Source organism: Sinocyclocheilus anshuiensis, unplaced genomic scaffold, assembly GCF_001515605.1.
Source record: "Sinocyclocheilus anshuiensis isolate Anshui unplaced genomic scaffold, SAMN03320099.WGS_v1.1 scaffold791, whole genome shotgun sequence".
In the NCBI taxonomy this organism is placed as follows: Eukaryota; Metazoa; Chordata; class Actinopteri; order Cypriniformes; family Cyprinidae; genus Sinocyclocheilus; species Sinocyclocheilus anshuiensis.
The window spans coordinates 103,808-116,292 of NW_015549595.1; the positions used below are offsets into that span (position 1 = coordinate 103,808).

At 40.4% G+C, this 12,485-nt stretch overlaps 1 long non-coding RNA gene across 1 annotated transcript; it reads left to right on the plus strand.

Moving 5' to 3' along the window:
- Positions 1–1,537: 1,537 nt before the first annotated feature.
- On the plus strand, positions 1,538–10,374 carry LOC107658373 (uncharacterized). The gene is made up of 4 exons (XR_001630783.1): positions 1,538–1,548; positions 6,242–6,244; positions 7,680–7,687; positions 10,308–10,374. It is a non-coding gene; the product is annotated as an uncharacterized LOC107658373 (long non-coding RNA).
- Positions 10,375–12,485: the final 2,111 nt, after the last annotated feature.

Consider the following 12,485-nt stretch of genomic DNA (forward strand, 5'->3'; position numbering starts at 1 on the left):
AGCTGATGCTAATACTGAATAACGCATTTCTCTCGCGGCGAATTACAGCCGCTACGGCGCTCAAAACTCGCCGATGGTAACCGCAGAACAATCGCGGGACACCAATAACATACATTAGATAAACATACATATGCAGATGTACTTACATCAAGGCATAAATGCATTATACAGAACATAAAACATCAGCGAAGGGAACACACACAGAGAGAGAGAGAGTTGCCATGGTTACGATGGCAGGTGGCAGCAGAAATATCAGCTCCTGATATCAACACCATTTTTGCCAGAGAATGTATTTTTTTAAGACCCAAATCTTAAATAGATAATTGGACACTTATTTGTGAACAATAGAGGCAGAAGATTACTAAGGTAAGACCTCTAAAAAGATTGTCATCAACTAAAAACTACATACAAACTCATTGTAACAAGCTAACTGTTAGCCAAGCTGACATTCCGTGACAGTTACTTAAATTAAGAGCAACATGGGCCTATCTAAGGCAGAGGCATTTTTCAAAAATGAAGAGGAGTTGGAGATAATATATCCAGCAGAAGTTAAATCTACAAAAGACAAGAAAAAGATGAAAGAGATTATGCTGAGAGAGAACCCAGAGATACTGCTGTCTGACTACAGTGGACCAGAAAACAACAGAGTCCTGTGTAACCTGCTCTTCTTTACTGAACACCCATCATCCCGGCACACCGTCCTCTGCTCCACCATGACATGTATGAGAAAAGGAAGCATCAGCAGAGGCAGACAACTTACTCTAGAAGGAGAGAATGACACAAAGTTGATTGTGAATCTTTATCATAATGGCACAGTCATGGTCCAGGGACCGGAATCCAGCCTCAATTAATTCCAGAGGAGCTTCAGAAACCTTAAACAGGAGGTTCAGAAGATTAAGAAAGATCCTGAAATGAAGAGCCACACAGTAGAAGTGCCCTGCACCACATCAGTGACCATCTCTGACACCAGCTCAAGATCTCCTCAAACACACAGACACACCAGCACTCCTGCGTCTCCTAAGATAAAGGCTTTGAGAGATAACATCGCTGAGCTGGAACAGGACTTCTTTCTGTTTAAAGAGGAAACTACCAACAATCTCCATCATCTGCTAAACCTGACCAGCCACCACATTGTGCAACAAATTCAACAGCTCTGCTCTGCTGTAAGACATCTGGAGGAGGGCAATCAAGAGCTGCGCCAGGAGCTGAGGAGGGTGAGAGAGGAAATGGCCAGAAGAGAACAACACGGCCACACACTGGAGAGACTGCTGGAGGAGACCAGAAACCAGCTACACAAAAAACACCACCAAGAGAATGTCAGCACTCAGTCACACAACACCCCGACTCCTGAACACACCACAAACACAACTCAACATCGGCAGTGTATCAGCTCACAGTCTCAGAGCTCCTTCACTCCTGCAACCCCTCACAACCTCAAGAGGAAAGAGAACAGCAGCAGTACACAGAGTCATCCACCTACTAGAACATCAGCACCATTCATGAGAACCAGCAGAGAACAGAAGAGCAAAGACAACATTGTAATACTCTGTGATTCTAACGGCCATCATCTTGACCCCAGACGACTGTTTCCGGGGAGATTGCCCTGCACCACATCAGTTACCACCTCTGACACCTGCTCAAGAACTCCTCAAACACACAGACACACCAGCACTCCTGCGTCTCCTAAGATAAAGGCTTTGAGAGATAACATCGCTGAGCTGGAGCAGGACTTCTTTCTGTTTAAAGAGGAAACTAGCAACAATCTCCATCATCTGCTAAACCTGACCAGCCACCACAGTGTGCAACAACTTCAACAGCTCTGCTCTGCTGTAAGACATCTGGAGGAGGAGAGCTGCAAGAGCTGCGCCAGGAGCTGAGGAGGGTGAGAGAGGAAATGGCCAGAAGAGAACAACACGGCCACACACTGGAGAGACTGCTGGAGGAGACCAGAAACCAGCTACACAAAAAACAACACCAAGAGAGTGTCAGCACCCAAACACACAACACCCCGACTCCTGAACACACCACAAACACAACTCAACATCAGCAGTGCATCAGCTCTCAGTCTCAGAGTTCCTTCACTCCTGCAACCTCTCACAACCTCAAGAGCAGCATTACACAGAGTCATCCACCTACAAGAACACCACCACCATTCATGAGCACCAGCAGAGAACAGAAGAGCAAAGACAACATTGTAATACTCTGTGATTCTAACGGCCATCATCTTGACCCCAGACGACTGTTTCCGGGGAGATCTGTGAAGAAGTTCTGGTGTCCCACCTCACACTCAGCTTTGAGGCTGCTGCGAGACGATGTGTTAAGCCTGGGATACACTGCACGATTTTTGGCTGTCCCAGACGAAAGATTGCCTTCATGAAGCAATCGTGGCGATTTCTGTGATCGTGGCTCTTAATCGGTGGTTCTATGTCGTACAGTGAAAGAGGTTCAAAGACGTGCGTTTTCCCGGTCTTGCGACCAAAGATAGCCTATGATAGTTTTCTGACAGTGTCAGAAATTCAGCATGATCAACACACAGTGTGTTTGCTGCAACGACCTGCGTCTACTCAGCAGCCAATGAAATTGCAACATGAAATTACGTATTGATCCACGCTACCAGCGGCGCTACAATTTCAATGCCATGGAGGCAAAAAAAAGTAGAAGGTATACTGGTATGTGGGATACCCATAAAGAACAAATTCTTGTTGAGTTGTGGCAGCAGAGGGCATGTTTGTACGATGTGTCCTCTAGCTGCTATAATGACCGCACCAAAAAAGACATAGCATGGAAGGAGATAGCGGAGGAACTGCAGCTGCCAAGCTCCCTGTGCAAAACTGGCATCCCAAGTTGTCCTCTTTTCCCGAGCCATGAGCGGGTCCATATTGCCCTCTTCCGCCGGCGCCTCTTCTTTGTTTCAGCGCACATGAAAAGCAAAACTGCCAAAGCGCGATCCATCTTGATGTACCGGTATCATCCCAAGTTGTCCTCTTTTCCCGAGCCATGAGCAGGTCCATATTGCCCTCTTCTGTCGGCGCCTCTTCTTTGTTTCAGCGGACATGAAAAGCACAACTGCCAAAGCGCGATCCATCTTGATGTACCGGTATTTGTTTACCACTAGCGCATGCTGATGACGTTGCGCTAACGTGTGTCGCAGCTGTCGCAGCCTACGATTCAATAGGTGTCATCATCGTACAGTCTACATGCTTGTCGTACCCAAGTTTAAACAATTCATGTCGCACAGTGTGATAAAGTAATGATCTTATAGGATTGCTAAAATGGCTGCTGCGAGACCGGGCTTTAGGTGCACCGTCACACATCATTCTTCACACTGGAACAAACGACCTCAGTGCTATAAAGATAGATGTCACTAAAGCCCTGACCAACGTGGTGAGAACAGCTAGCAGGATCTACCACAGAGCCAAAATCATCATCTCAACCCTTCTACCTCGCAGAGACGTGCCACAAAAGACCATCAACTCAATCAATGTGGAGATAGCTGGAATCTGTGCTTCAATGACGAATGTCCACATAGCCGACCATCAGCGCATCACCCATGAGCATCTATATGACCACATCCACATTCATCGAGAGGGTATGAGACTGTTTGCAAAGACCATCAAGGAGACAGCCCTGAGAACCCTTCAGAAGACTGTCTCTGATCACGAGGAGAGGGTAAGACAGCTTCCCGGCAGACAGTCAGACAGCTACGCCGCTGTAGCAGCAGGAAGAGCTAGAACAGACACCAGCGACCTTATCCAGATAAAAAACATGCTGAAAACTATATGTGACAACCTATTAGCTTAACTACTTACAGTGTGTCTGTAGTTAAAAATTATCATTTCTTAATTACTTTTATTTGACTTATATCTACTTGTTTACTTTCAAATTTGACAATTGTAAAACTGATTCACTCATGATATTTTAATGTATATCCTCTATACTTCCTTTTTTTAAAATTGATGAATTTATATTTTAAAACATTATTTAAACATGAATTCATACATTATTCTGGTAAATACAATACTTCTCAATGTCATCGTTTAAAATAACATGTTCTCTTCAGCTTTTGGAGAGAAAAGTACTAATCCTGATTTTGTTACCCAGGTGAAAAAGACGTAGTATTAAATGTATTAAAAATATACTTGAAACTCAAGTAGTATGTTTATAATACATTTGTATTCCCAACATGCTTATTTGAAGTGCAATAAAAATATATTGAATTGCATTTTAATATATTTCTAAAAAGTTAAAATAAAATTAGTCATTATAACATGTACAACATTAACATTCTTTTGTTTGCAAAATGAAGTTGTTTATTTATTTACTTATTTCTGATTTCCTGAACAATTTGGCTTAATTGTAATGAGGTTAATGATCTTTGAAAAACCATGATTATGAACATACAATCACTGTTGCCAACTAATTTTCAGGGGAAATTGCTAAAGGAAGGTCGATTTGTTGCTAAATGAAGTTGTGATGTCATTGCGTGATGACGCCATTACGTAATCACGACGCAAAATTGTGCCACTACATCAAATCTCAGTAAAAAATATATTTTTATATGTTAATTTAGATTTGTTTGTAAAATAATATAAATGCATAATATAATGTTAAAATATAAATAACTTTTTATATACAACACTGAATTATTGAACACTTACAAATTTCTGAAAGATTACACGTTTTTTTTTTTATTAGCTAGTAAACTAGTAAAACTACACATTGTGAACAATTAGTTTTAAGCAGTGTATTAGTAGTCAGTATGCTACACTCTAAGAAAATAATTCACAGGTTTTTACCGGTAAGACAGTCAGACAGCTACGCCGCTGTAGCAGCAGGAAGAGCTAGAACAGACACCAGCGACCTTATTCAGATCAAAAACATGCTCAAAACTATATGTGACAACCTATTAGCTTAACTACAAAAAATGATCATTATTTCTTAATGACTTTTATTTGACTTATATCTACTTGTTTACTTTCAAATTTGACAATTGTAAAACTGATTCACTCATGATAGTTTTATGTATATCCTCTATACTTCCTTTTTTTTTTAAATTTTTTATTGATGAATTTATATTTTAAAACATGATTTGGTCATGAATTCATACATTATTCTGGTAAATACAATACTTCCCAATGTCATCGTTTAAAATAACATGTTATAATATTCAAGGGATGTTCTCTTCAGCTTTTGGAGAGAAAAGTACTAATCCTGATTTTATTAACGCTGTATATAGTTCAGATATAATTATTTTACTTGAGACATGGAGTCGTTTAGACTCTAAAACCTACACCCCATCAAACTACAGAGAGCTGCGTATACCCTCAATCAAACAGCCTAATGTTAAAAACGGAAGAGATTCTGGAGGAATCATAGTTTGGTTCAAAGACCATCTGTGGCAGTATATTCAGCCCATGAAAAAGGGAAAAACACATATTTGGATAAAACTTAAAAAAGAGATTTTGTGTTTAGATGAGGACCTGTACCTGTGTGCCACATATATCCCCCCATATGAGTCGCCTTATTATAACGAAGACATCTTCTCAACCCTACAATCAGAGATCAATTACTTCCAGTATATAGGTTCAGTTCTATTAATGGGGGATCTGAATGCCAGAACAGGGAAGGAAGTGGACTACATCAGCTCAGATGGAGACAAATATATAAACAGTTCACTTATGCAGAGTTCACACTGCACGATTTTAGCCCGATCTTTCACTCGCCGACAGGTTTTGCGAAATCGCAGACAAATGCCCGAAATCAGAGGAAAATCGGTGCTCGTTCACGCGAGTGACAATCACGCAGTGTGAATAAGTTCTGACTGAAAAACACATCGGCGATGACCCACAGCCAATGAGAGAACAAGATACAGGGCAGCGGGAAGCTTGGGGAGGAGTTATATGAAACGTAGTTTGCGGACCAGCAATTGCCGCCGGTTGTTTTTAATGTCAGCAGGTTGAAGCAACCCCAATAATGTAATATTTAGGCCCTGGAATGTGAATTGTACCAGGAGAACCCTGCCAAAAAAATTTGTATTTTACCCCCCCGAACGCGATTTTTACTGGGGGACCCCCTCGAAAGCAATTGGGCTATTTTCAGGCTAGTTTTGAGTAGTAATTGGGCGGGTTTTGTAACGAAAACCTGGCAACCCTACCTTCCTATTGTGAAGTCATGCAATGTGAAACCCCGTCGCCAATCCATCGTGCAATGTGAACACAGCAGCAACTGAATGCTACCCCAGATAGTCACGCAGTGTGAAAACAACGGCGATCCGACGAGTTTGAAAATCGTGCAGTGTGAACTCGGCATAAATCATCAACAAAAACGTTTTGCCAAAACACGCCATAATTATGAAAACACAGTAAACAGACATGGAAAAGTCCTGCAGCTCTGCAAAAGCCTGGGCCTATACATAGTTAATGGCAGAATAAAGGGTGACTCCCTGGGTCGATTTACATACTGCTCACATCTAGGCAGCAGCAGAGTAGATTACGCCATCACAGATATAGACCAAAGTAAGATCCATTATTTCACAGTGATGCCACAGCTGCCATTATCAGACCACAGTCAGGGAATCATCTTCCCTCTTCAGAACAGAAAGTTAAATCATATCCGCTCCCCCCCCAAAATTTATATGGAGTAAAGACAGTCCTGCCCAGTATGAAGCTGCGCTCCACAGCACCCAAGTAGAGAACATGATAGACTAATTTCTCTTGACTACATTTAGTGAAGAGAAGTATCAATTTAGCAACTGAACAGTTAACTGAAATCTTTTCTACAGTGGTCAGAAAAGCCCTCAGAAAAAGAAAAAATTACAGATGTAAAAAAAGAAACGGCTAAAGATGCTTGGTTCGATAAAGAATGCCAAAAACTAAGAAAAGAATTACAATCATTATCAAATAAAAAACAGAGACCCAGCAAACCAACAAATACGAGCCACATATCAACAAACTTAAAATACACAAGTCACTATTAATACAGAAGAAAACTGATCACATAAAAATAAAAATAAACAAAATTGAGATTCAAATCGATCAAAATTCTTTTTGGGACTTATGGAACAATTTAGACAAATCCAAAGAGGCCAAACACCTTCCCATCTATGACCCAAACATCTGGGGCTGGTTGCATAAACATAGCCATTGGCTTAAGACTGTGTCTAAGAATTAGCCTGACCAACTAAAGTCAGTGGGGAAAGACTGTTGCATAAAATAATAAGTCCATGGTTGTCTTTAGTAAGACGGTCTAATTTGCACTGCATTGTGGGAAAAGTAAGACGCTGAACTGCTTAAACAAAATGGCCGACAGTGGGCGCTCGTCACAGTTTTCCTTTGCTGAAAACATTTGCATATTGGAGAAATACAATGCTGACAAATCGATTTTAATGAACAAATTTAGCAATTACAATACAAATAATAAAAAACACAAGGCTTGGGCCACAATAACGGATAAAGTTAATAGTGTAAATCCCTTGGTCCCACGAACCGCCAAAGATGTACAGAAATGGTTTAAAAACATGGTACAGGAAGCAAAAAAGGAAATATTAAATATTTTTGCTAATGTTTCTGTTGTTAAGTGTTCTGTAGCATAGAATGTGATTAATGTTTTTGGTTTTTTTTGCATCCTTTTAAGTACTATTCTGCTGTTTTGGATTGAGTACCATGTCTTTTTTTTAGTAGATTGCGAGGTAACGTTAACGTTGGTCACTGAAGAAGCGCCCGTGACAAACCAGGACCAAAAAACTTGTTTTACAAGTGAAGGTAAAACACATATTTACAACCTTAAAACAACGAGTTATAACTCACCAAGTTAACTTTCTGGTTAACTTGGTTTGAAATTAATCTGTAATACCATGGTGTAGCCACTAGATGCCTCTATAGCTCTCTACAGTATATTATACAAGGATGAGCATCCTGTAGTTTCTGAGAACAGTGTTGTCAAACACAATGAATTACTTACTGTTTTAGGTTTTGATTTTGTATTTATGTTTAGACATTATCAAAGACTACTTTTTGTCAACTTCTACTTTTTTATTGAAATGTTAATGTGACAGTCTTTGTATTATTACTGTTACAGTCAATCTTGAACCAAGCGAAAACATTTTGCTACCCATAATCTAGCCTTTTCAAATCATGTTTACAGTTTGTGTCTGTGTGTACACACAGTCAGTGCCACAAAGGTCACCATGTCTCCTACTATTCCCATAAAAAAAAAAAAAACAGAACGTCAATTTTTTTGCTCTAAAATTACTGAAACCTACAGGAGGCTAGTGGCAACAGCATTCTTGCAAAGAAATGTTTACAACAAAGAAATTGTTCCTGTCACTCATTAACATTGCTAATATTGTTTTTTTTTTTTTTTATTAAAGGAGATGATTTGGACAGCACCCAAGTGGCACCTGTGGGAAGTGGCTCAGACACGGAGTCACAGAAAGGCACTGCAAGCAAGATAACCATGAACCATACTGGCAAAACAATATGAAGTATTAACACTGGAGGAAGCAAAACTAAAATTAGAAATAGAAAAACTGGAATTAGAGAAAACTAAGCTAACATTGGAGCTACAGAAACTTGAACATGAACTGTAGATTTCATTGACTGATACCCAAGAATGAATCAATTAACTACTTAATAATAGTTAAATTAAAGCAATGTTTGTATACAAATATCTTTAAGTGTATTTAATAGATTTGACATGTATTTAAGTGAATATTAAGGTAGTTCTGTTTAAATAATTTTAAGATTATATTGAATTTCAGAAGTTACTACTGATCCTCTATATTAATTTTTTGTAAATATTGGTTTGATTCATAAATTAAAAATTCTTTCAGTTTTCTCAATCAAACAGAGAAAATGTTTTCTACAATCATTTGTCGGAATATAACGCCCAGATCCATCTTCATCTCCTGCCTCGGTGATCTCCAAAGCTGGTTCCTCAAGCACTTGGTCTTCCTCCAGGTCTGGGAGTGCAAGATCTCTATTATGTTCCATCAATGGCCCCTATTACATTAGGAATCCGGCATTGTTGAAAAAATCCATCTTTACCTTATTCAAGGTAGAGACATCAGTCGGATACAGTGGAAGTCTGCCTGACAGCACACAGGAATCTCTATGAATGATTCTTGATGCTGTAGACTTGTGTACCCCAATTACGTCTGCAGCTGCATTAATAAAACATCCTGTGGACAAAGAAGCGTAGCACTAGACATATTTGTAGCAGTGAAGGGATGTAACAATTTCTTGAAGTTTCGGGCCTCAGCTGCTCCTCCAAGTCAAATGCTAATTGTTGAATCGCATGTCTTGGAAATCAAAATTTTTCTAACAGTTCCTTTTCAGAAAGGACTTCCAGTGGATTTGAACGGTCTTTGAAAACCATTTCGCTTCTTATTGCACGTTCATAAAACCAAAGATTAAAATTTGCCATAGCACAAGACAAACAAAAGTCTGGCCACATTTCTGAATCTGGCACAGCTGACAGTTGGTTTCCATGGCAACATAGATTGTAAGGAAAAGTTAGCCATGGGGCAATCAGTCTTACTTTGTAGTCTTAAATTAGACCAATCTAAGATTTTATGCAACTGGCTTACAAAGTAAAGACCAGTCTTAAAGAAAAAAATTAGATGACTAACTTGTAAGACTAGTCTAAAACAGTTTTATGCAACCGGCCCCTGGACTGAACATTTCAGAAAACTCTATTCACTAAACGAAACAACCCTCGCCCAAAAACATCTGACCTCCCAACTAAATAACCTGGAATACACTATAAAAGACCAGCTAAATCATTTAGACAAGCCCATAGAATTAACTGAACTGACAGAGAAGATGAAATCCCTAAAAAATAAGAAATCAAGTGGCTTGGATGGAATATCTAATGAAATGCTGAAACACAGAAGCCCCAAACTGAGAGTTGCTATCCTGACATTATTCAATCTCTTATTAAAATCTGGACAATTTCCTGAGATCAGGAAAGAGAACGTGATAACCCCAATTTTTAAACAAGGTGAGAAGTACGACCCAAATAATTATAGAGGCATCACAGTGAGCAGTAACCTCGGAAAACTATTCTGCTCTATTATTAATGACAGATTAATTCAGTTCATCCAAGAACACAAGATTTTAAACAATTGTATGAATTCACTGAATTGTATTCAGTATGGCTCAATGGACTTTTTCTAAAACTAATTCAAAGCGGAATAGGAGGAAAGACATATGACATCATAAAGAACATATACAACGGGAACAAATGCTGTGTCAAGATCAACGACAGACAGTCTGATTATTTCAGTCAGACAAAAGGAGTGCGTCAAGGCTGCAGCCTCAGCCCGACTCTTTTTAATATCTATATTAACGAACTGGCATCAGCACTTGATAAGTCTTCTTGTCCTGGTCTGACCCGCGAGGGCAGAGAAATCAAATGCCTCCTGTATGCTGATGATCTTCTGCTCTTGTTACCTCATGAAGAAGGGCTACACGAAAGCCTGTCAATTATAGAAAATTACAGTAGAGACTGGGCCTTACCAATAAACATGGAGAAATACAAAATTATGATCTTCCAGAAAAAGCCTCGCCTTACTGACAAAAAATATAGTTTTACAATCGGGGGAACACTTCTTAATCATGTCACATGTTATAATTATTTGGGTCTCACTATCTCAGCTTCTGGTCAATTTGATCTGGCAATAAAACATCTGACCGACAAGGCACGCAGGGCTTATTACACTATAAGAAAATCTTTGTTCAAATTCAACCCACCGATTAAATTATGGCTAAAAATCTTTGACAGCATCATCAAACCCATTCTTCTATACGGTTGTGAAATCTGGGGCCCCAAATTTAAATTAAACTATACATCTTGGGATAGAAACCCCACTGAAATGTTCCACCTCGAGTTCTGCAAGAACATCCTGGGACTCCACAGAAACACCCCTAGTCTCGGCTGCAGGGCAGAATTGGGCAGATTCCCCCTTCTAGCAGAAATCCAGAAGAGAACAGCCAAGTTCCGGTTCCATCTATCAGACACACTGACAGATGATTACATCACTGCGCTCTTACTTACAGGGCAGGACACCCAGAGAGTGACCCCATGCACTATTTAGTGGAAAAACACCAACTCAGTTCAACAATTCAGTTAAGACAGGCAAAAGTTAAAGAAATCGGAAAAATAACCCAGGAAAAATACATCCATGATTGGCAGATCAAAGTAGCACAAATGAACAAATTAAAGTACTTCTACAGATTAAAGACTGGTTATCAATTGACACCTTTACTTCATCAAAATTAAAGACTATGGTCAGAGAAAGCTTCTGACGAAGTATCGACTGAGTGAGCACAGTCTGTGTCTGGAGACGGGCCGACACAAACAGAGCTGGAGAGCCAGAGAGCTCCGACTGTGTTCTCACTCATAGAGGACGAGCTGCACTTCCTCACACACTGCAACAAATATAAACACATTAGAGACACTTATTTTACCCAAATAGCTCAAATTGTGCCTGAATTCCAGCAAGCGAGCCACATTGACAAACTCTGTTATATTCTGGGAGAGAAAGAAAAGTGTATCCACCTAGTAGTGTATCCTGTATGTATCCTCCTGCCATATTATGAGGGACAAAGGCTAAACCACCTTTTCTTTATGTTTCTTTATGATCTATATGCCTGTATAACTTGTTCACTGTTTATTGCTTTGGCAACATTGTGCTGTTCCACAGTCATGCCAATAAAGCAAAAAAAAATTGAATTGAATTTAATTGAGAGAGAGAGAGAGAATCAATGAACCTGCGAACCGTGACAGTACCTCTTCCCCTAGGAGCGCCTCCTGGCGCTCCCAGGAAGATTGATCCATAGATTGTAATCATCAATAAGGGAGTGATCCAGTATGTCCCTAGCCGGGACCCAACTTCTCTCCTCCGGACCGTAACCCTCCCAATCCACCAGGTACTGGAACCCGCGTCCCCTTCGTCTCGAGTCCAGAATACGTTTAACCGAATAGACGGGCTCCCCGTCTACGAGACGCGGGGGGGACCAGAGCAGGCTGATTAATGGCAGAATGAAAAACAGGTTTTAATTTGGATACATGAAAAACGGGATGGACTCTCCTGTATGCAGGAGGAAGTTTAAGGTGGACAGCCATTGGGCTAAGGATCTTGGTGACTGTGAACGGGCCGATGAATTTAGGAGCTAATTTATTAGACATGGAGCGAAGGGGAATATTCTTGGATGAAAGCCACACTTTTTGACCGACGACATACACGGGAGGCTTAGACCGGTGGCGATCGGCTTGGGCCTTGGTGCGTGCTCTTACCCGGAGGACAGTCCGTCGGGCTCTCCTCCAGGTGCGATGACACCTCTGGATGAAGGCGTGGGCGGAGGGGGCGACTTCGGGCTCCAGACTTGGAAAAATAGGTGGTTGGTACCCTAAACCAGTGTTTCCCAACCGGGGTGCCGTCTGTCGAGAGCAGGGGTGCCGTGTCAAAAATATATTTTTTATAT